Raw genomic sequence first — 27830 nt, 5'->3', positions numbered from 1 at the left:
TTGGATTATTAAACAAAATCTCTGTGGCTATCAAATGTTTATGATGCTAACATGTTTTTTTCCAGCAGGATAATCTTCACAAATGAAGATCAGATTAAGATTATTGAAGTGTAAATGCAATTGCCGGAAGTAAAAGCTAACATTAGGCTATAAACGTACTTCACCATGGTCACATGACCTCAACATCAGCACCACTAAAGGTGGACTAGAGAGAACATTACGTTTAATGTCCCCAACAACAGCTGTAGTTTCATTAAGCCACTTGCACTTAAGGTGCATTTTAAAGGCTTTTAAAAACTTTAACATTCTTGAGTAGGGTATTTACCGGCTTGTTTTATGTTGTGTAACAAAAGTGAAAATCTCTTTAGCTTGTGTTAACCACAGACCTCATTTCAGGCATCTATACACCCATTCAGAAAAAAATCATTGACTGAGAGTACAATTGGTGGGAACTGGAATGACAAACATGCTGACTCATTGTCAGATTTTAGGACTCTATGCTCCACTAACTACACCAGTGTCCTTACCAGTGAATGAAGTTTGCTAAGTTGTCGTGCAGATGGCTCAGTTGCCAGACATGCCTGTGCTAGCTAACGTTAGTTGACTCTGGATGAGCGAGGGAAAGCATCTTGGGAATGCTGATGGTAACTACAGTGTGTTTGACAAGTTAAAAAGAAGACATAAACACATGAACTAAATTCCTCTATGACTTTAACCACCGTCACTTTCAGAGAGAGTTGGCAGAAGTGCTTATAAGGTAAATGGAAGGACACAAGTCGATGCAAATTTACCCTAGGAGGCATGACTTAGAACAAAACTATTCATACTGGTAACGATGGCAATTTGCAACAGTTCCAGCACTTGTTCAATAAAAGGTTTGGATGGGAACAGATTCTCTGGCAATGACGCAAATATGCGACAACTACCAGGATCCTATTTACCCAGAGCAGCGCCTGACAGTCAGATGTAGGATGATTTTTATCCTACACTAACCTTCCTTGTGGGAAACAGTTACACAGTGTATGTAGTCTGAAAGGAGGTTGAAGGAATATTAAAGTTTACCATCTTGGTTTGGACTACAGAGCGTCTGTGTTCTGTTTTATAATCCTCAGAAGTAGACTGAAAATTGGAGTTCCGAAGAAAAATTAAGTTGCTTTATCACCATGTAATATTCAGATTCTGTGTGAAATTACTCAAGACAAAAACAACACTCTGGAAAAATATACTGACGTGCAAATTAATTGCGTTTAAAAAACACATCTCCACCAGTTAAAGGCCTGATGTTTACATGAGTGCTAAATTTAGCATTATGGCTGTTTTTCACGAATGTAGAGACAGAGCATATAGCGAACACACACACACCCCTCTTCACACACACAGCTTGTGTGAGTTGCTACCTGGCTAGAGATAGCATCTGCACAATCTGAGGGTGAATAAACAGCGACTCAAGAACGCAGCCAAATTTGTACAGAGCCTGAGAAGAAACACAGAGAACAATGATGTGATCGGAGGGAAAAAAACTGAAAGATAGACTTTGTGATATCCCGATAAGTAGATCCTTTTTGTCAGTCTCGTTGGAAATATTCTCCTGCCTCTTCCTGAGCTCTGTAAATTTATATATAAATGTTGGATATGCTAAGCTGTGTAGGAGAGAATCCATATCATGCCTTTGAAAATCTCCACTTATTTGCAGTGAAAATAAAATGTTGAAGTAATTTATTTTTTGAGGATGTAGGAGGAAATTTTGTTAGTGACCACAATGCAGTTAAACTGAGGTTTTAGAGACTAATGCAACACTTCATCTGACTTCCTGCATTCAATCAGTTTTTAACGTGTGCATTGAAACACTGCGACTCATGTCATACTGCAGGGCGTATACGAAGAGGAGCAGGAGAGGTCACTCCTGAGCAACAACACCTGCAAAGTCCCTGCTCTTGAATTTTCCCTGCACATACAGAAAGACAAAGAGAGGGCGAGAGGCACAGACAGAGATGTCCGTGGTGCGGAAATAGTTAAAGCCATAAAGACGTACAGTACCTCAGCCCTGACCCCGTGCCCTCCTAGGTATCCCCCTGCGCAGAATTCTTATTCCCTACCAAACTGACAAAGTGTTTTTAATCTTTTCTTCCCCTCTCTCCTGGAGATTGGGGAAACAAAAATCAATAGCTCCTGGCAGGCGATCTAGCAGGCTGGTGAATTACAGGGTCTGCGCTGCAACCAGAGCGCTGCATCATCGGGGCCTTGGAATGAGAGACCTTGGGAGAGGCATCAGAGACACGGAGGTTGCAGGGTCACTCTGGGTCCGCAGTCTGAGGAGCGGGGTATTTACTGCCTAGGCCAGCTTGCCGCGATGAAAAATAACTGCCACACAGCAGAGAGAGAGGGATGGCTGGGGTGAGAAAGATGGCGAGAGAGACAGATAAGACAGACAAAAAGGAGGAGAGGGAGAGAGAGAGAGAGGTTGGTGGTGCACATACCAGCAGCTGAAGTCTTGGGAGAGTTTGCCGTGATTTGTGTGTCCTCCCCTCATGTGCTGTGTGCAGTACAGGTATGATGTCAAGCACAAGACTAATGCTTTTTTCCCTCTCTCTCCCAAATGGGAAATGATTCATTAGCGTTTGGTTATTTAGAACGTGGCAGCGCTGGCCGATCAATATGCATGGGCCCATCTGTCAATACGTGATTTCTGCTGGTAATTAGCTGATGTGGGCCAGTGGTTGTGAATATTGCCTGGCAACTGACAGCCTGGTTGTTTCTGTCATCACTGGGGGGTGCACAGGTGGTAGTAGCTCACTGCCGATCGATAAAATACTGTGCTTCAAGGTCCAAACCAGGTTCATAAAGACATCCTCCATGATAATATATGGAGTAAAGAGGCATTTCTAAATTTTCATTCATTCCGGCATGAAGGAGGGTTCAGATTTATGCTCAAAAGCCAAAGTCATTCAATCATGAATCATGAATATTAACAATGAAAGTTGAAGTTTTACATCAACTTTGAGCAGCCATTTCTGTAAACATACATTTGCTCCAGAGGTGGAGGCTGCATCTCAGGCACTATGAAAATGTGTCAAATCACTCAATTATAACAACTCGAGACAGCTGGCAGCGAGACAATTAGGAGTGTGAAAATGATAATGATGATTATGATGAACAAAAATTTTAATTGCTTTGTTTTCAAAGCGAGGAGATATTTACAGGCTAGTGTGCAACCTCGAGTCTGTGTGATGCTAACGTGAATTTCCTGGTTCAGTTGTCTACCATCAACTGGAGTAACTCTGACCCCCTTTACACCTTGCATTAAAATACGTCCAGCATGTATCTAGATCAGTCCTGCAAACCACAAATACATTTCATCATGTCAGTGTTTTTAAAGTAACAAAATATTTAAGCTGACTTTGTCATTGAGAGGTGGAGGGGATGGTGGATGGCGAGACACCTGGGCAAGACGCCTGCCAAGCTGCAGACAACTGTTCGATGCTAACAAACAAAACTGGTTGTGAGGTATTGCTTTGTTTCCAGCGGCTTTTAGGCATGAAATGTGATTGTTTTTCCCTGCTTTTCCTGCCAGGATTGTGCTGCCCAAACCGGGTATTTTAAGCAACAACATGATCTTTTCCTGACCATAACCTAGTGGTTTTTGTGCCTAAACCTAACCACATGTTAACTACAGTGTTTAAATGTAAAGTTTCTTTGATCTGCTACACAATAAAGAAAAGTACGATACCAACATTTTTCTGGGTATTGGAATGATCTAGATACGATTTAACCAGATTACATTTACAATTGATATTAATGTGTGTCTCCAAATGGTTGTCGCTGTTGTCCACCATCTGCTTCAACATTGCTTTACAAATGGTTTGGTTGCAAAATGAATTGCAGTTTCACTTGTATACTTTCATCAGACCAAATTGAAAGCAGACACTTGGTCTCGTCTTGACTCCATCCACAAGTGTCTCCAATATCCATAAGTTTTCTTGCTGCTTTTTTTGCTAGTGTAGCTCGCTAAGTGGCTAATGGATGCTACCTTGCTGGTTGTGTATGTGAACTGAAAATGCAATTGTGTTAAATATGGTCACAGTGTGTCCCTGACCACCTCCTGAGGTGGTTTGGCCAATCAGATCACAACCTGTCCTCAATGCTTTGGGCGCATTCACATCTGTACTTTCATGTGGTCAAGCACTATCCAGTTACATCCCATCACCCAAAACACACCTTAATGGGAGGTGTGAAGTTGGTCTGTAACAAGGATCAAATCTTTGCTTTACAATTAAAAGCTGTATGTCTCCAGATTTGAAGAATTTGAATCTATCAGATAACTGAAAGATTAATTGTTCCTTTATGGACTGAGAAAATTCTCCTCTTTCTTTAGCAAAACAAACTGTTTAAAAACATATTGAATTATCTAGAAAATTAACTGTCACCATGGATGAATTATTAATTGGGCCTAGCAGGCACAGGCTCGGAGGCCCAAGGGGTCATGAGCCTGTGTTTGAACTGTTAACATTTCTTGTTGGAAAGTCAGAAAAATACAAAGAGACACAAGCAACCACATACTGATGCAAAATGGACACAAGAAGACACAACATAGTCACAAACAGATGCAAAACAGGCACAAAGTCACGCAAAATGGCCATGAAGAGACACAAAACAGCCACAGAATGATGTAAAATGGACACAAAGAGACACAAAACAGCCACAAAGAGATGCAAAACAACCACAGAGACACAAAATAGCCACAAAGAAACACGAACAACCACAAAGTTGTGTAGAATGGCCATGATGAGACGCAAATCAACCACAAAATGATGCAAAACGGCCACAAAGACACACAAAACAACCACAAAATCATGGAAAATGGACACAAAGTCATGCAAAATGGACGCAAAGAGCCACAAAACGGCCACAAAGTCGTGCAAAATGACCATAAAAAGACACAAATCAAAAACAAAATAATGCAAAATGGTCACAAAGAGACACAAAACGGCCACAAAGAAACACTAACAACCACAAAGTTGTGCAAAATGACCATAAAGAGACACAAATCAAAAACAAGATGATGCAAAAGGGCCATGAAGAGACACAAAACAACCACAAAATGATCGCAAAAAACCCCACAAAAGCTAATCAAAGACAACCAAAAATTAGTAATTTTATTCATATGTACAGACACCTTCACTCTTCAGTCATATCAGAGACATTTAAATCTTCTGAGCTTCTTACATTTAATCAACTGAGGCCAGATGCCAAATTAGATGTATTGACTTTGTCCTGGCTTCTATTTGCTTTCCATTACAGCGGTAGCAGCAGCACTATAAGGAGTTTATTGAACCGCACTTTCTCGTGTCAATAAAACGATGCCATTCATTGAACTCTAAACATTAAATCTGCTGGAATTTGCCTTTACTGCTAAACAATTTCTCCTCAGTGCTGTTACACCGGTTATATTCCTTCATTTTATCCTCACAATATATGTCCAAGTTCATAAGTTCACTCATAGAGAAAAGCCAACGAGCAGAGGTGGTGTAAACCGCTGCATAAGGATGCCTCTCTGTCTCTCATTGGCATTTGCATATTAGAGTGTTTTCTGGGGAAAATGAGCTGTAGAAATTAATTCAGGATTAATTGGTGCCTTTATCTCGTTAGGACAATCTAATTTAGGGGATGATGGAATTGTTTAGACTCCCTTTTGCATAATTGGATTGCGGTGAATGGCTGTCATTACCGTCTTTTTAGCATCGTCTGTGGGCCCCCTCTCTCTCATGCAGGCCCCAGCCTCATAAAGAGCGATGATGTGTTACGCCAGTGTTTTGCTAACCCCTGGAACACACCAAGCATGCTGCAAGAGGCAAGCATGTGGCTAACCGCGCAGCAGTGATTAACTCTCTTCTCAGAGCCATTAGCATTACAGCAAGCAGCACGCTGTTGAGGAGATTTCACATGAACACATAAGCATGTGGCTAACAACACGGCGATCATCGACTGTTAGAGACAGCAATTAGTTTTTAGTCTCAGCCGCTGTCATGCTTTGTGGTTTGTGGTTCTGACAGCAACACCTGACCCCCAGAGGAGCTGGACATGACATCTCAAAAATCTCTCAATGCTTTTTGAGAGGCTTTTATTTGCTTTGCTTTTCTTGTCCGGCACATTTCCGACACATTTCGCCCTTTCATTACTTCTACAATATCTCCGAGACAGTTTGCAGTGGGCTGTTTTTTTTTTTTCAACGTGGGATGAAAATCAATAGGAGAGGAGCAAAGCTCATGTAAAGGATCACTCACTGGAATACCTGATCTTCTCACTTCAACAACATTGATGTAACTATGGAAACAAGTTCCCAAGATGAACGGGGATATGCCTATCTCCTGACAAAAGGCTTTTTTATATCTCTCCCAGCCAGTTACCCTATACCACAACACAGGAGGAGCTTATATCTGCTGCTCCGCGCTATGATACCATCATCATTTTTCTGAAAGCACAAATTGTATAGATATTATTCTGCGGGCCGCTCTCTGGTAAACAAGGCAGAGTGAAATCTAATCTATGGTGCTGATACTCAGGCTGTACCAGGCTAATTGAGTTGATGTAGTCTGTCCCTGGAGGAGCTGGACATACAGTAAAGACGGACTCTATCAAGTCATATAGCTCATGTACTGTACTTACTGGAAGTGACTTGCGTTTATATTGTCACAGTTGTCAACGGTCACGGTGAAACTACTAAAGTACAATCTGATTACTCGCATGCTATTACGAGGAATAAACTGCAGAAAAGAAACAACACGCCACCCTGTCTTTCCTTATGTCCGCTGTCACTCTCGTAGCTGTCCCCCCCATGTTCGTGATGCATACTGTGTCATGCTTTTGATGCATTTTTAGCCCCCCTCTCCTCGTCTAGTGCCATTTTCCATTCTTTGCATAAATACAGTCTAACAGTATTAAGTATTCATGCGTGTTGGGGAAGGTGGTGCCTGTCCTTCAGGGTAAGTGTCAGGCCTGCGTGCGGCACAAGAAAAGCCCCGGGGAGAGGAGAACATTAGGATCCATCAGCCTGACAGACAAATCATTCTCTCATGTAAACATAAATATGAGGGTATGTTTCCACCGCCATCCCACTATCTGTTGCTAGGCTACCTTGCATTAAGCAGTGTAGCTGTCCCTGTTCATTTTGCTCCAGGGATTCCAGCAATACCATCATATAACCTGCTGAGTCTTAATGAGAAGGCCTGCTCATATGAGTGGATATGAACATGGTGAGATGTGAAATTTATTCAAAACACAGGAATTCAGCTGTCTGTCAGCGTCGTGGCGGCACGGAAATGTTTATGAATTTGAAGTGTTTTGGAAAAGGAGCTTTGAGGGAAATATTTCTCTGCCTCTGCACAAACACACCTGACACAAGAAAAGGTCACAATGGATCAACACACACACACACACGCATGCATGCACTGATGCAACACACACTGGCTCGCACACTTGCTCAGACGCACACACACACACACACACACACACACACAATAAACAATATGTGACGCTGAGCTCCATAAAGGTCATTTGTTGTTGAGAAATCACTGATCCCCAAAAGCATTAACAAAGTCAATTAACTATTCTCCCACAAAGAAGAAAGGAACCCATCTCCAATAAAAATAGAGCGCCGAGCGTCGTCCAAGCACCCCCACAATTATAACAACTCTGCGTCCCCAGATAATTATGTGAGCCATAAATGGGGGAGAGAAAGACAGTAGAAGGCAATGGTCACTGAGAAGAAAGAGCAGGGAGATGAGGGAAAGGAGCGCCAACAGCTGGTTTGAATAGATTGTGTGTGGGATGAATTAAAAAGTTGAACCTTTCCCTGGCCGTATTCAGATGTCTGCCTCTGGGTGATTAATCATGGCCGTCAGGACCTGTAATCCCTTTCAGTGGGAAACAAATGCAGCCACTGTCCTCTCTTCTCCAAAGCGCTCAGGGCCCAGGGCCACCAGCCCGCCTGCCTGGTCACAATACCTGAACCACAGAGAAGGCACCCTGGGGAGCAGGGATGTGTGGATGGACTGTAATCTGCTCCAAACATGATGGGATGAACAAAAACGGTGGATTTCAACAAAATTGTATGGCACCATTTATTGGTTTTGTACATCCTTTTTTTTTGCATCTCGCAGTCAATAGTTGAGGCAGGTGGCACGACTGCAGGTCCAAGTGGTGAAACGTAAAAAGGAGCAGCTATGAAAAAAACAAACACGCCCTCAGGGATTAAAAGAAGCCGGTGAATGGCTTTCAGATGACAGAGGAGTTTTCCCTCTGACTGATATCAAGCCTCTTTTGCTTGCAGCTGCTTTAGTCAGTGAACTTCATGTCACGTTCCTACACGGTGGTAAACAGCTGATCTAGTTTAGAAAAGACAGTGAGAAAGTCAAGAGCCAGCAACATTGAGAGCCCGGGAGAAGAAAGTGTGTCATCAGCATAAAAATAGAAGCCCTCTAACGAATTCCTAATCATATCCCCCATTTCCTCGAGGGGCTATGCTAAAGAGGTTAAAACACCAGCCGGTGGATGAGAATATGTGGCGCATTAGCTCTAGAGATTAATTCTTGGCATTCCAAAAGGTTTTTCAGTGTTATTGATTGTTAAATTCACCATTATCTCCTCAGGACTACAAAACATGACTATTCTCTGTGCAGCCATGTGTCCTTTCTGCAAATGTTAAAAGCTCAATAATGGGGAGTAATTTCTCCTCATTGTCTAACACCAGTGAGGGTATCGGGGATGCTTTGTGCCTACTTTGTCAATCAATCAAGTGAAAATAATATCTTAAAAGCAAAATGCACTACTTACACATCAAAGGCAAGGGAAAAGCATCAATCTTGACTTTAGCCTGACTGAATCAAGTAATGCCTGTGTGGCTTTTACGAGTGAATAAATTGAATGCCCTTCAAAAGAGCGCCCCCGTACTGATTCTAATGGTGTATATGGCCCCGGAGTAATCACCTAAAAAAAAAAACTTAGTATTAAAAAATCCTTTGTATCCGACAAAAGGCAAATGTCAGTGTTCCCACTGAGTGAAAGAGTGCTTTTATATGTGTGAAAGGTTGTGAGGGTAGTAATTCAGCGCGGCCGCAGAAGGTGGTGCATGTTGGCAGCATGGCAGACTGTGGAGAATGGGCCACGGCCAGCCGTTTCCAGAGCCTTTGTGTGTCTCTGTTTGACCAGGCGTCTCCTGGTCCACAGGAGCACAGCTTCAACACATCTAGCAAAGGAACAAAGCAGCCATTATCAGCCCTATCTCATCCCCACCCTGCCTCGACTCACTGACACGCAGGGACAAACAGTGGCAGGGCCCAGCCGCTCAGCTTTGCTGGGGGACTCTGAAGCGGACACTGAAGCGGACTGGGAGGTCCATTAAACACATAGGCGACACCTTAGCTGTGGACAAACATCAACACAATAGCATGCAGCGCTGGTTGCCACGGAGATGGGAGAAAACAGAGTACAGCGCCAGCGGTGACAAAGAAAGGGAGGGGTCAGGCATCATGGGCCACTGGCAACTGAAAAGCCTCTGCGAAGCACACAACACCCTTTTTACTTTGTGTCACACAGACACTGTATACTTAAAGCATCCATTCACTTACATGTGAAGGACGTCATTAACAACAAGTCAGCTGCGCACAGATGCGAAGAAATGATTCTGCAATAATGTGTTTGCATATGAAAACACAGTTTCCCCCCAAAAAAAGACTGGAGCATATGTGCAGTTTTAAGCTTGAAGTAACTCCACTCTTATTGTTGGTTATTATTCCTCTAAATGTCTGTGGATTTCCTGCTGGCTTATAAACACTGCACATTCCTTCAGTGAGTTAAAACATGCCATGCTTTGTGGCTGAGCTGCTGTAAACCCCGTGTGCTCTGAGGAAAGTAATGAACCCCAGTTTATCATTCAATACACATTTGCTGGTCAGCAGAAGTCAGAGTCTTCATTTCTTACATCGCTGATCAGAGGAAACAAATTTTCTCATATTATTAGCACATTCATTGTATATTATTCTTAATTTTTCAGATAAAGGATGAGAATGATTTTTAGAATTAAAGGAATACTTAACCTGCAAAATGACCATTTGTATCAGTTACTCGTCCTGTGTTAAGTTGAATTTCTGAAGGAGACTTTGTTTTTCTCGCATGCCGCTACAGTGAACGGAGTATTTAAAAAAAGGTGAAAATCCTTTGTGAATTGAAGTAAACAGGGTCCACATTTAACTACAACAAAACTATATCAAAACATCTGTTTACAAACTCTCATTTATCCAGTCATAGAGATTTTTTTGGACTGAAAAACAATGGGTTCTTTTTTTTTTTTACAAATTCAAGGTAACACACAGTGGGAAACTGATATACAAATACATTTTGTGGGTGAAATATTCCTTTAAGAATACTCATATGGGTTTAATTTCAAAACGACCACACACCACCACAGGACAAAAAGGCACTAGATGCAAAAAGTTGCAAATAAATAAATGTATTTCAGCTTTGGGTCACATGGACCATCCGAGCATGACGGCTGTGCTTTGACAAAAGACTATGTGATGAAAAGCTGAGACCAGGGGTGTCAAACATGCGGCCCGCAAGCCAGAACTGGTCCAATGGGGCCCACTCAATGACTTTGCTAAGTGTAAAAATGGCAGAGAAGTTGTTAATTCCACCTTTTCAATTAAATGCACTGCAGTTCCTATTCCTTCACAGAGGTAAACGGAATATTATATTCAGCATCACTATAAACTCATTATGGCGAAAAATACAACAGCTTGCAAGGTTTCAGTAAAACTTGGTTTCAGTTTAAGAGAGATCAGCACTGCAGCTGTGAAAGCTAGCTATTGCTAACAAAATAGCATCAGCCTTCATCTCAGGCTGTTCATCATTAACTGTGAGCATTTTCAGAATGTAAGCTGCTTCTAACGTTACTTCTCTACACTAAAAGAGAAGGACAAACTTGAAGGCTTTGTTATTTACAGGTTATTTTGCAATGGTTTTACTGGTGTGGCCTGCTTGAGATCAAAGTGGGCTGTTTGTGGCCCATGAACTAAAATGGGTTTGACACCTCTGGCTTAGACAGTAAATTAAGTGTTTCCAGGGAAGGTGAGCATGCAGATGTTTCGATTGTTTTCTTTCCTTTTGTAGCCTGAGGAGACTCAAGGCTAAACCTTAAATCCCCCCCAAAAATCCGAAGAAGTGCGTCGTTAAAAACCTTAAAATAAGGCTGTTTTCTAACTTCATAAAAGGCTAACATGTTTTTAAACACAAGGCGTTCACTAAACAGTGAGACTTTGTTAACACTGTGCTATCAATCTGTTAACAGGGGCTGTTTTGCCCATTAATGACGGATAACTCAGGTTGCCAAGTGCTCCGACTTTGTTACAACCACAAAAGCAGTTCAGTGTGTGACACAGAATATGTTTCTAATTTTGTCCATAAATCGTGAAAGTACAAATGAGTGTGGTGAAGAGAGCGAGATGGGAGAAAAAGTCAAAGCAATATTATCAAAATTAGTGAGCATACATGCACACAAAGAGGAGTTTACGTGTTTCTGTCAGTGTCTTTAGTGGCTGTTAATTTGAATAGTATGAATTCAGAACATTCTCACAAACCCACGCAGACTAAATTAAAGCCTGTTCATTGTCTTTTTAGATGGATGTTGTATTTTTATATCAGAGTAATGTGCTTAATACTGAGACGTTCACAACTGACCAGTTATATGTCGGGTATTTGCATTGTTTGCAGTTTCTGTGCACATTAAATTATAATATTTTCTTGCTGGGGTGCTGCAGTCAAGTGCTCTGTGCCTCAGTCTAGAAATGCCAATCATGGTATCCATAAATCATAACATATTTACAAATGAATGGAGTTGAGGTTTTGCCTTTAGATGATGATTCCAAGTGTAAATCCAATTCAAAAGCTGTGTGGGCCAAATGCAATTGGACATGTTAGCTGAGGAAGCAAATATGCTGGAATTTATAGAGGGTATTGTGAACATTTCTTGCTTTGATTCAGTTTTCATTCAGCACAAACTGCCTGTGGTGATTCATAGTGCTTTTCTGCATCACAAGCTTTTGCTGTTCGAGCCTGCTTTCTGTCTCTTTTTCACTTATGACCAGCGAATAAAACCCGTCGATACAATGATCCCCTCTGACCTCTGAATCTGACAGCATGTCTGCTAAACACTTGAGTATAAGACTCCGAGAAGCCAGTCAGTTTCTCTCTCTCTCTCTCTCTCTCTCTCTCTCTCTCTCTCTTTCGCTTTCTTTCCCTCTTCTCTCTTCCTGTGCTACTTGTGTGCACAGCTCTTCCTCCTCTCCACCTGCCTGAGCGGCTGTGGCCTTGTCTGAATCCTCTGAATTCCCACTCCACTGCAGTGTATCCGCCTGGAAACACCACAGATGCCAGCACTTGGTAAGTTGCACAAAAAACAAGGAAAGTGATGGGATGAAGATGTCAGTTATGGCAAATAGAACTCTGTCACACTCCTATAACATCTCTGTCACTGATTATCAGACCGGAGAGTCAAACACACACACGCACACACACTCACTCACAAACAATCTCGGGCTGATAAACAGAAGCACGAGGAGTGCTTTAATAAAACTGAAGGAACCAAATGACAAAGATTTGGGAATTAAATATGTACAATAAAGGGCACTGACAGATCGTTGACACTGGGAGGCAGCCAGCTTCAAAGTTTTTTTGAGTTTTCTCAACTTCAGGTTCAGCTAGCTGGGAAACAGTTTTAAAAAAGTTGCAGCAGAAACAGATATTTCTTATTACAGGCATTCTTCTTACTTGTCAAAATCTAGCGCCTACACTACCTACGATGCAACTTAGCTGCCCGCAGTTCTGTCAGAGATCCAAGAGTGTTGTGCTAGTAGAAGCTAGCTGATGCAGCCTCAAGCAGAGATGAGAGTGAGCAACACAGGTCTGGTAAGCTCACTTCTTTCTAACTCGGTAGAGTTCTTAAAGTTTCATTATGCCACCTCTATGTTGCAACAGACGAGGCCCATACATGTTGAAATCAAATTCGCCTTAGTTCTGCAAATAAAATGTGGCTCCACGTCCTGTTCTTTTAACTTAAGCCAAAAAGCTGCACTTCCTTAAATGGCCACTTGAGGCTGGCTCCAAGAGCGAGTCAACCCCCATAGCTTACATAGCCTACATCTATATATATATATTGGATGCTGAATCAATGCAATGAGTTCGGTAACGCAGAATTGAATACAGTTATTATTTGACTCAGGACGATACTTGGTACTAGGTAATTTAAGTTGATACCAAGCGGCAACGTCCGGGGCTGAAATTGGAGCCAACATGGAAGTGCAAAAAAAAAAACTGCAGTTCCTTGAATGGCCACTTGAGGCTGGCTCCAAGAGTGAGTCAATCCCCATAGACCCTGTTTTAAAATGCCCAACTTTACAGCAGATATAAACACATTTACAGTCTGGTACAAAAAAAAGGTTTTGGTCTAATTTTGTCATTCGTCATGACTGCAAAGGGGAGAAAGAAATTTTTAAATAACTCACCCATTTAAATGTTTTAGACTTGAAATTACGCGAAATTTAGGGTGTGGCCGCTTTGAGTGACAGGTGGTTGCTGTATGTTGACAAGACACTATCATAGCAACAACATTAGCTAAGTAATCAACCATGGCATAACCCCAGATTCAGAGTATAGGCGTGGTCGTCGCTGTTGCTACTTGAGTTTGTGTCAGTTCTTGAAAGTTAGCTGTAACATTTTGGTTGCTCAAAAAAGCTTTTCTAGTAAGTACATTTTGTCTCAATTGTTTTAGGCTTGGTTTTTGCCAGTGAAATTTAGCATTACCACAGTTAAACATCGACTGAGAATGCACTGTGCTAACCAAGCTAGAAGCTAGCATTAGGGTTAGCTCCATCCTCTTGTCCAAATATGGTCACTTCTCATCACTTCTGGCTCTGAAAAATCCAGTATGGTCGGTCAAAATGCCAAACTCGAAGCTTCGAAACAAGAGTCCACAAACCAATGTTGAAAACTAATTCATCTTAATTCTACAAATAAGATGTGGCTCTTAAAAAGTCTTGTTCTTTAATCATGAAAGGCCGTAATACAGTGATCTTATGCTCAGGGTATAATGAAGACCTAAGAAACTGTGATGGGAATAATGTTCTGTAATGTTCTTAAACTTACTGTATGTTGAAGAGGCTTTTTAAATGCCTCATGAACACTTCTTCACTGATTAACCCAAAAAAACATAATAATGCACATTGCTGAATCAGTTATTTGTACAGGAGTGCGCATGGATGTGTGAATAGGAGAAGGAGGCCCAGGTTTTTGTGCTACGCCACTGCGAAGACTCTGAGAAAACAACAACCTGAGGACCCAGCATTGATTTCATATCTAATTTATTTCAGAGCAGACAGGGGTCTGAGCGAAGGGAGGGTCTTAAGCACTTGGGTTGTTTTTCTTGAGTCCTTCGGGGTGGGATGGAAGGATCACGGGGTGAGGAGTCAAGGGGAGGACAAGGTGACTGATTGAGCTGAGGCATTAGGTCAGCGTCGGGCAGCTGAATCAAACCCAAGCAAGACCCTCCTCACAACTAACTATGATCAAATACATCATCCGGCTCTGTCAACACATGTGTCTAGCTGGACGCTATATCACTTCCACATGTGCGTATGGGCCAGGCTACACAGCAACACACATTAACGGCCTTATCAGCAAGCAGCTCAAAGCGGAGTGCTGACAAAAGCAGCGTTTTGGTGGAATAATGGATGCATGAAATCAATCTGTGAGTTTCAAAAGGTCATCATGTGCAAAGAAACCATATCATCTCGGAAAGAGTCCACAAAGAGAAATTCAACAACAGGACGTTAATTGGAAACGGGTGAACATGAGTTAAGTTGTTTTAAAATTCCAAACGTGTGTGCTTTATACATTAGCCAGATAATTAATGTGCTGCAATCATCACTAGTCGCTATTGGGACGAGAATTAATCTCCACCAATAGCTCCATTTCAAATAAAATGTATCACAAAGTACATGATTCTTTTCAGTATTCTTCCAACATTCATCCACAGTATTTTCAATACAGAATTCAATTATGCGGAACACCTGAACAAACAATATCTCACAGCCAATTATTCAGCGCCTTGGAGACCATTGGCAAACAAATTAGCAATGTTAATGTGAGAGAGTGTCTTGATATTTTTGGCTGTGTGTGCTTACAAAGGCAGCAGCACAGCTCCCCCCCCACTCTCCAGCTTTTTGGGCTATTGTTGACTGATGAATTAAACAGATTGGACGTGATTTGAGAATAAAAAAAGGAAACTTCAGGTGTCAGTCTGCCCGCTCTTCCTCAGACGAGAGTCATCTTCAGACTGCGATTGCGGCGTTCATTATTGTCAGAAGCTGCTAGATTATAAAAAAAATGATGTTTTCGACTACAGACAGTCGTATTTCAGCTCCAGTTTGAGCAGTGCTACTCTGCTTGACATTTCAGCTTCCAGACAGAACAATGAAAAGCTACCATGAGATATCTTGGCAAGGCTATTGCCCTGTGTATTGATTGGGCAAAGGCCCAACATCCCCTCACTAAAAAGAGATTAAAATATCAGACTTGTCTAAGACATTTATGGAGTGTGTGACCTCAGCCAATGCTAAAGTGGAGTACATACATCATAGTCCATCTCTGTGAGCTACACCGAGTCTTGAGTAGCACTGACAGAGAGAGAGGAAAGAGGCTGAACATTCAACTGCACCTCCATGGGCTCATGCAGACGGGTTTTGAGCTACAAATCGTAGGTGTAAATCAACTTAGTTGCTGTTTCATTAAAAATTCACACCACGTCGTTGCATGTAAATGTTTAACACTGTGAGCTGTTGTCTGGGATGCTTCTCTTACACCTTCTTTTTTTGGTTAAAATGGATGAGATAGATTCTGTGGGAAAGGCAGGGAGACAAAAGCGTGAAAGATGTGTGTATCCATTCACAGCTCCAGAGGACCTTCATTACAGAGCAAGCAGGTCCTGTCAACGTCTTTTCATTACATGGTCCCATATATCCAGCCCTGGTGTCCAAACGGTCCGCTCTGTCGCCTGTCAAGAAAAGGCACTCTCGGGGAAAGTCCTCCTATCTCCCCGATCCCCCTCACCACGCCTGATTCCAGACTGCGAGGCGGGAGAGGCCAGGCAGAAAGGGAGGAATCGTGTTTGCCATCAACAGCTCAAGAGAGTAGCATGGCAGCAAGATTGATGACACCCTCCCTGAAAGTAACAAAAGAACTCCTGTGCACGAGGGCCCGCTTATGGGGCTTGATAGAGTTGTCATCCTCTTAATAAACAGCTCTGATATGTCAGCGGCAGTGGCAGCAGGGACTACACCAAGCTCACCCACCAAGCCATGGGCAGGACCACCTACTGGCATCACGACACACATACATCCGGGGGGCAATCTCTCCATGTGGAGGCCCCTGTGGGCGTTAGCTGGGTGATTACTGGGGACGAATAAATAAACAACAAACACATTCCCGTCTCTTGATTTCATTGTTGCGCGAGAGATGCAATAACACGGCATTCATGGTGGTTTTGCTGTGTTTGTAATTTATCTGTGCAACATAAACAAGTGTCATTTTTTGATTTTGTACTTTATGAATATGGGAGAACCGGGTCAGCTAAGAACAAAGTGCGCTCACAATGCAAATAAAGCCCACTATTTTCTCAGTGTACAGCAGGTACATGCAAAAGTCAGGGTGCGACGTTAACCATGGCCCGTTAGCTTGTGGCCACAAAAACTATACTCTATAGCCACCAAATATCCTCTGTAAGCAGCTCCCCATGACCTCAAAGTTTTATCAGTACTCCCTTGCGGCTGTGTCTCAGTGAGATTAATTGTCTAAATAAAGCTTAAATTAAGCAAAAAGTCTTTGCGAGCCTTCACCAACACAACGTTACAGTTCCATAAACATGTGATTTATTTGTGCCTTTTAAGTCAATGAAGAGTCTTTGTCGCCAGCTAGCAACCAATGTGTCAATGTGCCTACTCAAACTGCTAATGCGACCCTTACAGAAGAACCAGAAACACAGAAGGTGGATTGTGATACCCCAGAACGGCAACAAAGTTCAGGAGAGAATGTAACTAAGAGACTGTGAGAGAACATAAGTACTGTATGTTTACATAGAACTTGAGTTTTCAATTTAAATCAGTAATTATGGATTTTCATTCAGTTAATGCCTTTTCATTTGTTTTAGTGTCACAGTCAATGACGGCAGTCTTAATTTGCGTTAAATTGCCTTTTCTATTTATACAGAAGTTTACATTTGAGCCACCTAAAATGGTGGTTCACAGTGCCAGTGCTTTTAATATTATTATAATAATATTAAATATTACCATCAGTCCCTGAGAGTGATACGACTTAACGCATGACAAGAACAAACAGGACATTAACCAACACAATTTATCATGTCCATTGTGATTAACTAACCAGTAAAAACATTGGGGATGGTTTATTTGAAAAGTCCTACAGATAGTTCATTGATTATTTGTCAGATTTAAATACTTATAGTTACTCTATTTTGTACATTAACAGATTATCTATGAGACAATTCATTAACAGAGCTACATATTCTCAGAATAATATTGAGCTTTTCATTCAACTTGTGCAGCGTAGGCTGAGGAGTATTTAAAGTTCAAATGAATTATTCTGAGAATATAAGTGAATTGTCACAAATTCTCTATGGGTAAATATTTACATATAGCAACTCAGTTGAATTGTTGAATCTCAACTAATAAGCTGTTGCCATGTTACAAATAAACAGTTTCTAAAACAGGAAGCAGAGAAAACCAAAGAGAACATTTTTAAAGGAATTGACATTTTAGGAAATACGCGTATTGAAAAAAAATTAGATGAGAGCTGAAGACAGGAGATGGTTAGCAAAAGGAAGGATGAATCACACAGCATCCTGCTGGCTTACCAGTAAAGCCAATTATTTGCGAGCTAAGCGACTCTCTTGACATAAAATATCTTGTATTAATCACATCATGGTGTCTAACTGAAAGATTTTGTTGAAATTTGTGGAACAATTTGTAATGATCTTGTTGAACTGAAAGTCACATGGACATTACAGAACAAAACTGACAGGAAACTGACTAAAGAAGCTGTAAATATATTTAAATTAAGGATGTATGCAAGTTAAAAACTACAATAAACCTACAGGATTGTCACAGTACATCATCAGCTGCCATAATAAAGCATGATAGTAGCATTTCCGTTTAAAGCTGTGGATCACAGGAGCATAAATTGTGTGTTTACTGTTCTCTGTTTTGATACAAATCTTAATCTAAAAACAAAACAAAAAAAAAAAATAAAGGCAGCAGATTTTATCAGCTGCAGACATCCCATATGAATTTGAGAGACCAGGATGACAAACACACAGATTCATGCCGAGAAAATGGAGCAAAAAATCATTTTATATAGTCTGCCACTTACAATATTCACTTATTTTTCACCAGAAACGCTGTTGTCTCTGTCACGATTCAATCTGCAGCACACTCCCCACACGCTGTATAATACCTAGTTAAAGCCAGCAGGGTGTGAAATGGTATTTGGAAGTAAATGAAACTGACTATGAAACAGTGGAGTTGGGAGATATTGCCATGTCAAGATGACAGACAAGTCCTGGAATGGAGCAAAAAAGTTATTATCCCAAAGAGGAGCAAGGCTGGATTAAATATAACCCATGATGCCTCACGCTGCTCTGCCTTCATCCTCGCTGATACCGGGGAGAGAATATAGACAAAAATCACGCACAGGCAACAATCCAAGCAGCAGCTCGGGCTCCTGCTGATTTTCATTTGAACAATCAATAGTATTTCACGCTGCCATGCCAATAAGTGTTATTGCAAAGTGTTTGGTTATTGATGCTCCATATAAAGTGTTCTGAAGGAGCTTTAGAGGAACACAATCCCTCGAGGCTCCTCCTGGCCTGATTTACAGCTGAACCGATGAGTCACAGAGGACATGCTGGGCATTGAAATAGCGACAAGTATGTTGTCAGCCTTATTAATTTTTAAGGTAGAGTGTTGTCCTGTGGTTTGTAGAGGACATGATGATATATGACGGCCGGGGGATCACAGAGGTTAGGGCCTAATTGTTATAAGGTTGAGTGGGGTGAAGGCGTAAGACGTGTGGAGGGTTATTCATCAACCTCTGCGCTGAGTGACGGAGCTGCGGATCAGGACGATCAGGTCTTTAAGTCTGGAGATAAAGTTTGATGTGCACTTTACGCAAAACACATATACAGATGCAGCTGCGTTGGGAGACACATGGTCAGAAACATCCTTCATTTGTATCTCTGACTTCAAAAATCTCTCCTCAATACATTATAATAATATCCACACCAAAAATAGCAGCACTCCACCCTGCCCTGTCTCTTCAGTTTCCTCTGTGGAGGCCTTCTATTATATTTTGGCAAACCAGCTTACATTATATCACGCAAGCTCTGACATGTAATGCTTCTCATTAAAGTGAATGGTGAATATTGTCTTTATAGTGACAGAATTACACTACACCCAGTAGACGAACGTCGACAGGTTAAAGGGGAAAATGGCACTTTAGTTGCTCGATGGTTCAAAATAAAAACTAGTGGCTCTGCTTGTGCCAGATGAAGTCCAGTGTTGGTAGCTGCTGCCCTCTGCTGGAAGATCAAGTGACTCTCCAGAACAAAGACACCTCTGTTATCTCACAATACCCTGCACTAATGTTGAAAAATATATAGCAATCTTTGTCTTTTTTTCTTTGATTAATTATGAGACTGAATCTAAAAAATTATGAAGCTGTGTGGGACATTTTCTGATCAACCTGTACTAGCGGGAAACCCAAAGACGCCGGTCTTGCATTAGAGAGTATTTCAGAACTGTGCAGTGGATTGATCAGTAGTTAGTGAATGTCTGATTTTGCTCCATGTTAGAATTTTCTCTTTAAAGTTTGTTAAATTAGTCACACACAGCTCAGTGATTAGCTTAACTTCCAACAGCTGCAACTAAAACTACTAAAACACAGCTTCTACTCACATTAAAGAGACAAACTATTGTTTTGTACTTTATCTTTTAGGCACATAACAACCAATTGAGTATACTTTACTTGTCATTTCTCTGTCATTTAAAACAGTGGTTCCCAACTGGTGGGTTGCAGGTCCATTCTGAATTGAACGCAGGTGACTCGCAAATGTGTCCAGTTTGTATAAAACAGACTTTATTATTAAGTAAAGTGAATTTTTGGCACTGAGCTTTTACTTAAAAGTGTTGTTTCTTGCTGTAGAGTGAGTGACTAACAGACAGCTTCAAAACAGAGACAGCAAACTAGCTCGAAGACATGGTCAAATGCAAGTATGATGCCAAATGTATTAAATTGTGTGGACTTTGAACTAATTACTAAGGAGAAATGTGGACCGTGTGGCCGGACCAGTTGGGAACCACTGATTTAAAGTGCAAATTTGTAAATTTGTTTTACATGGTTTTTCAACATCATACTTAAAAAAAGACATCAGAGTTTCAGCCGTACGTGTTTGAGCCTCAGTCAGACTCAGATGAAGAGTCTGTTGTGCACCAAAATCGGCGACTAGCAGACGAATCAAATGGTAAGTGTAGTTAGCATCTTTTATTTGTGTATATTGTTTGTTAGCATGTTAGCTTGTAACTGGCAGTGGCTGCACAGCGTCAGTGGTTGTGAAACATACAGTAATACCTGCTATGATGGGTTTTTGGGATGCAAACTCTGCTCTCTGTACTGACATGTCCAATCTGCACTGACAGTTTCAGGTTTCTTTGCCAGTGTCGTGTCAAAGTCTTCACCCCTGTTGATTTGTGTTTCCTGTATTAGACTTTATTAGTGACATACCTAATCTAGCTTGCTTGGCGTACGTTTAAATCTCTGATTTTAGAGAAATGTAGATCACCTCACCTCCTTTAGTAGCGGAATGTGGAAACACAGAACCCACCAAACCCACTTTTTAGAGGAGAGGTAGGCTCTCATTTGACATTCAGTTGCCTCAATAAAAAGTTTGGTTCTCTAGCAGTCGACTCAATCCTCAGGTCTCGTTTCCCACAAGTACATGAAAGCACCTCAGAGTAAATGTTCCCAGCACAGTTTATTTTTCTCTGCTATGGATGATTCTGTGTCTCGACCAAGTTTTAAGTTTCTGCATGTTGATTTTTATATTGTTAATTAATCAGGAATGACGTACTTCCTGGCACGAGGGCTTGCGTGTGCCGTGGACTAACTAATAACTTTAATGACTTTCTTTAAAATGTGTGTTTGAATCTATAAAGACAGTAAAATTAAGTAAAACTGCATTTAAATAATGCAACTGTTTCTAGATTCTATTTATTTCTTATTGCTTCAATTTTTCTCCCAAAAGTTTACCGTCTCTATTTGTCCATGCTTTAAACAGGCCCCCGACACAGAAGGTGTCACACTAAAACTGAATCAAGGTCCCACCCACAGAGATGTAGCAGGAGCTCTTTCCCTGCTCAGTCATCTCGTCCAGTGTCAGAGAGTACTGCATCATGCTGACATCAAAGAGGAGCTGTCTGTGCTCTCTGCCCTCAGAAAAAGACTCTCTCATAAAGTCACTCATTGCCTTTGATATATTTATCTGCATCTGGATAATAAGTTTGATAAAGTGAGATGTGGGGTAAATTCGTGAGATGTAAACACAGTAAAAACTCCTCCTAGTCACTGCAGTTGTATTATGAAATGAGTGTCATCGTATCAAAGCGACTGATAAGACTCGTACCGACAGTCACATCAGATTCCCACAGGATCAGCAAGTCTGCGCTCTGCACTGACGTATTCTGGTTGAAATGTCTACAGTGCAGCACATTACCCTGAGTCTGAGAGGTGTAAACATACTTTAGCTTTATGTTGAGGTTTTTGCCTGCTTACATGCATAATAAATTATCCTACTGATGCCATTTTAAAAATAAACAGCCACTAACAACATTTAAACACCACATCGTCTCACCACTGAAATAAATCTGTTAAATTAGGCACAAGAAATAAGTAACTGCAATCCTACATGTTGGAACAATAATAAAAAAAAGAACAATTATAGATTGCATTAGAAATTCTGGGATACCTTCTACCTTGTTTGTTCTATTTTTTTATTCTCCCCATGTCACATTAAGTGCTCAAACTTTATTGGGCGAATTAAATTACCCATAGTTCTGCTTTCTGTTGTGATGCAGATAAAGTGAAAGTTTTAGCCAAATGAAAAATAATGCTTGTTAGAGATAAGGTCAACACATTCACTCCGACCTCATCACATATCGATGTTTGGACCTTCCACGTCCAGATACGACGTGAAAGGTACCCTGGGTGCGTTGGTTGTAGACTTTCTGGGACGCCATGTCAAGTTCTGCCTGTTACACGCGTTGTGTGTTTTCAAAATACACTTACATTTTCACAAGGAAAGTATATTTTCCATACGGTATCTTTCAAAATAAAAGCACTACAGGGCGTCGGTGGCTTAGTGGTAGAGCAGGCGCCCCATGTACAAGGCTGTTACCGCAGCGGCCTGGGTTCGACTCCAGCCTGTGGCCCTTTGCTGCATGTCACTCCCTCCCTCTCTCTCCCCCTTTCACGCTTGTCTGTCCTATCAAATAAAGGCTAAAAATGCCCCCAAAAATATCTTTAAAAAATAAATAAAAGTACTATGTCAGTAAAACAATGCGAATTGACTTTTTTCCCCCTCCAACAACTAACGCACGTGGTTAGGTAAGGAACACTAACAGGGTTTGGCTTTATGATCTTACAGGGTGCGAACACTGCTCTCCCGGTGTGAAGGTTGGTGTTTGTTGAACCCATCCACCACATCTCTAATTCGCTCTACTTGGACTTTCACCACCTTAACTTTCGTTCTTGTCCCACTGTGTTTCCCCCACACGCCACCAAGAGCATTTAAACCATAACAGTGACTGGCCGCGTAACATGCCGACGTTAAAAGACGGCTTTTTTCATCATTTCTTCACTGCCCAAGTGCCGGATTTCGACAACATTGTAGTGGACTGGGTTGATAACATTTGATCATAAAGTTATGTTGGCCTGACAAAACGTCAAGCTGGCAGTGAAAACAAGCTGAAAGGTTAACTATTACTTTGTTTTTTTAAAACACAAACAAACCTTTTTGAACTGTGTGGCATAAAATTGCAATTATCTTAAATTAAACAAGGAAATCACACAAGAGTGAAATAAAAAGATACATTAAAAGACCCTCATGTAAAATATTTCAAACTCCCCACCCTTCAGCAAAAACAAAAATAGAATATCCTCCACCTTTTTCTGAGGACCCTCCACTTACAGTAATTTTCACAAAGTCCCTTAGTTCCTAATGTTTGTTATCAGCCAGGGACAATGATGGAGTCCAGAAATTCAGCTTTTTTCCCCTTACAGTCTCATATCTTGTATTTTAAGAATATATTAGAATATATAAAAATATATTCATCTGTCAAAAACTGAACCAAATTATAATAAAAAAGAGACCGTCTTGCAATAGGATCACTCAAGCCACAATACAGTGAACAGTGATTTAAAACAAGTGTGAGCCAGGGATGTAAAAATGGAGAGCCCCTTCCCTATTTCCTACTGCCCTACTTCCGGCCTCCTTGCTTTGACCACATTCATCTTCGAACTCAGCCTTCACTTAGATCTCAGCTACACACCTGCAAAAGTTTCATGACTGCATCTTGTATAGTCGGGACGCTAAAGGTGACAAAATCTTTCTGCGGACATGTAATGAAAAGTACTCAAAATGTAGTTCTTGCTACATTTGATGTCTCCAGATCACATTGTGCCACAATGACACACACACAGGCCCACAAGGTGAAAACAATACCAGCCGTCCTGACACTGGCACCGCTGGTAAAGAAAATCCCACGCCTGGTCAAGGACAGGTCATTGATAAGAAATTCAACTGTTATCACTTTGTCGTTGACCATCTTCTCATATGAGATGAGGTGCGTTTATCAGGACCCAAGTATCTCCCCAAAATACGTCTGGAGGAAACAGTCTGGTAGAACACTAAAGGTAAAACTGGTCAAGCTGGTGAGAACTCTCCACATACATGCACGTCCCTGTCACGACCCTTCTGTTACTCGTGGTGTCCTCTCTCTGCATTAGGCCACATTTCACAGACAGCTCACCACAGACTGGCGCAGCAGCTTGCGTGGTGCCTTCAGGCAAAAGTGACAATGACTAAGATGTGTAAAACTCAACATGTTTTTGTGTGAGAACGGCGAGTCACTTAACATGGGCTGTGATTTCATCATCCTCTGGGAACACAACCTGATACTTTGGGGAACTAAAGTTAATATTTGACCATTTTCCCCAATTAAGATGTGATCTAAGGTTTGCAGACTTGAACAAACGGAAGGCCATACGAAAATAAAACAATATATTCACTGTCAGGGCTCAGCTAAGAATTAATGTGTTCATTTGATGACTGTTTTTGCGTAATCATATGGTGATGATATGGTCATGTTGTTACCATTTAAAGCAAATTTTATATAAAAACAATGTAAAGAAAGAAGTGAGCCATTTAATTTTTAGTTTTGTGTGTATATAATCTTGACTCAAAGTGTACTTACTAGTTTTACCCAGAGCTTTCAATTGCATTTAACCTAAATATGGAAATATAATCACGCCATAGCAAGTGGTTTTAGATAACTAAGTGGGTAAAGGTTATTTCCAAAGCTGAAAATAAATGTTCAAGTATGTGGCTTGGCATGATATTAATAAATATTGAGGAAATATTCTCACTAATATTATGATTACATATTGTCAAACTTTGTGAAAAATAAATACAAATATGATTTCAACTGAAAACTGAAGCTACTGTAATTTGACTTTTTGGTCTTACTTGTGTTTGTATACATCAGGTTGAGGGACCCTTCCCTTCTCAGGTCCTCCAGGTGTAATAAAAGTCCGGTCTCCTGTACTGTTCAGTGTTAGTGTTGCCACAGCAAGCCTGAAGCAGAGCCTGCTCTTCCTCCTCATCTTCATCTGCTGGTCTGGAGCTGCTCCTGCTTCTACGTCCATCAGGTGGCGCTGTACATCCACTGAAAGGCAAAGGAGAGGGTAGCTCAGGAGGATCGTTTTGTGATGTAATACAGTGTTTTCAGTGTGTCAGTGATGCAGTTATAATTACCAGTTACAGTAGTGAGGACACTTTTGTCACCCTGATTTTTTTTTTAAAAAAAGGCAATCCAAACAAAACACAAAAGTTTCAAGAGCACAGCATTGGATATATTCACAGTGAATACCAATACCAGTAAATGCCAGAGGAGGACAATGCAGTTGTGTTTCAGTGTTTCATGCATGATACACTCTGTTAAACAAGTATTACTACAAATATTTTATTGCTGACCTCCCCTGGCACGCTTCCTGCTCACTAGTTTGAATCCAGGGCATAACATTGCCGGAGGGCCGCAGGCTGATGAGATACATGTTTGCAGTTGTGGTTAATTTCTGCCTCTAATGATTCACAACAAAACACAACAAGATACCCTGCAACAACATTCTTGTCCAGAGCCTGCTGCAGAGCTCTGGTGGGGACCCCCTCTGTCTGTAGAAGTAAGTTCAAAGACGTGTTCAGCTGCTTCCCACAGTCCCATATGGTGCAGCATGGTATTTCAGCCCGCGGCCCAAAGACGGTCATCATAAGAAGCGCCAGCCAGTGTATCAGCAGATGATCCTGGGAAGAATTTCTACAATGTCTCCTCATCTTTGCCCACGGAAACCCCAACAGCAGACCGGTTCATTCATGCCTCCCTACAGCACCATCTTTGCTTGAAGTTATCTAAAGGTTGAAGCAAGCTTAATGCCACGAGGTCAGTGGGTGTCTTGAGGAATAAAGCCTGAGGCGACGTCTTCATGCTCACTGGCCCTGAGGTCATTTCAGGTTGCTTTGCAGCCACAGGAGGTATCCAATAGGGACAGTGCTTTCCCAACTACATCAGTTTCCCTGCCAGCTGATACCATCAACTCACAATGCTTGCATGTAGGCACAGTAATCTTATGAAATGAACTAGAACAAGAATGTTTTCTTTGCATGTTGCATCACCTCTGAGAGCTGGGAAACTGAAAACACTTGTCCCCTTGGAGGGAAAGCTCACTGCAAACCCATGTGACATTATTCTGAGCAATCATAAGCATTTCTACCCTGGTGGAAGTCTATATCAGGGAATGTTGGGAATCATATGTTACGGCCTTCACGACCACATCTCAACCCAGCTGAACACCTATGAACAATTCTGGACCCATGTGTTAAACAGCACTCTTCATCACCAAATCATCAAAACACCAAATGAGGAAATGTCTCTCAGGAAAATGGTGTTCGTCCCTACAGCAGTGAAGCTGTTACGGAGGCTTGTTGTTCCCTTTAAAATGTCAACCATCTGAACTGCCCTACAAAGCCAAAAAGTAGTAGCATTACATACTGAGTAAAAATGGACATTTTAGCTTTGCTTTGTGACATTTAATTTACCATATACAATATTATTGTGCCATGTATGTGTATAGCTATATTGTTTACTGTACATTCAGATGAACATTTGTAACATTAAAGCTACAAAACAATCTAAAAGCTATACACTTAAACACAAGCTAGCATAGCAGCTGGGACAGCCACAGCTAGCTTTAGCTAAAGCTATATTCTCCTACTCCTCCTAGCTGTTCTCTGTAACTGAAAAATCAATTTTATTCATCCCATGTTTTCATAATTATGTAAGGCAGAAGCTAAATACAACCATGAAAAAAGTAATAGCAGTTAACATTAATTTACATGTACTCCTGCTAAAAGTTTACGAGCCTAGCCTAGCTTTAGCAAAGTATCATTAGCTGAGGTTAGCATATCTGCCATCTCAAAAGCCCCTTCAAGTTTTGAAAGCTCTTTTCCCACATCCTATAGAGCAGGGGTGTCAAACTCATTTTAGTTCATACTGTAGGCCACATACAGGTCAATTTGGTCACAAGTGGGCCAGACCAGTAAAACCATTGCAAAATTACCTGTAAATAACAAAGTCTTCAAATGTTTCCCTCACTTGAAGTGTAAAGAAGCAACGTTACAAGTAGTTTACACTCTGAAAACATTCACAGTTACTGAACAAAAGCTGCACAGCCTGAAATGAAGGTGGAAGGATGAAAGAAAAATAAGCGCTACTTCAACAATATGTCTGTTTTTCAGCTAACTCACCCTCAAAGTATGGCTTTGATGGGGGTGGAAGTAGCTCAGTCCATGGAGACTTGGCTTGGGAACAGGTACATCTTGCTAGTACCGGGTTGGACCCCTTTTGCCTTCAGAACTGCCTTAATTCTTGGTGGCACAGATTCAACAAGAAACATTCCTCAGAGATTTTGGTCCATACTGACATGATGACATCACACAGTCGCTGCAGATTTGTCAGCTGCACATCCATGAAGTGAATCTCCCGTTCCACCACATCCTAAAGGTGCTCTATTGGACTGAGATCTGGTGGCTGTGGAGGCCATTGGAGTACAGTGAACTCATTGTCATGTTCAAGAAACCAGTTTGAGATGATGTGAGCTTTGTGACATGGTGCGTTATCCTGCTGGAAGTAGCCATCAGCAGATGGGTACACTGTGGTCATAAAGGGATGGACACAGTCAGCAACAATACTCAGGTAGGCTGTGGTGTTGATACAAGGCAGGATGGATCCATGACACCAAATTCTGACCCTACCATCTGAATGTGGCAGCAGAAATCCAGACTCATCAGACCAGGCAACGTTTCTCCAATCTTCTATTGTCCAGTT

The 27830-nt window shown here is 41.3% G+C and overlaps 1 protein-coding gene across 2 annotated transcripts in view; it reads right to left on the bottom strand.

The window, feature by feature from the left end:
• pbx1a (pre-B-cell leukemia homeobox 1a) overlaps positions 1-27357 on the bottom strand; it is a 109319-nt gene extending 81962 nt beyond the window's left edge. Inside the window, exons 1-2 of one of the 2 annotated variants that reach the window (XM_049598338.1) lie at positions 27251-27357; positions 24917-25115 (exon numbers count right to left, since the gene is read on the bottom strand). The gene's annotated coding sequence lies outside the window, so the exon portion shown is untranslated. Of the gene's footprint in view, positions 1-24916; positions 25116-27250 lie in introns of those variants that run through there. The other variant, XM_049598339.1, reaches the window with a different exon arrangement.
• Positions 27358-27830: the final 473 nt, after the last annotated feature.

This window comes from Epinephelus fuscoguttatus, linkage group LG15 (genome assembly GCF_011397635.1).
Source record: "Epinephelus fuscoguttatus linkage group LG15, E.fuscoguttatus.final_Chr_v1".
NCBI lineage: Eukaryota > Metazoa > Chordata > Actinopteri > Perciformes > Serranidae > Epinephelus > Epinephelus fuscoguttatus.
The sequence above is the reverse complement of the archived record's forward strand: the minus strand, read 5'-3'. Positions and strand labels throughout refer to the sequence as shown.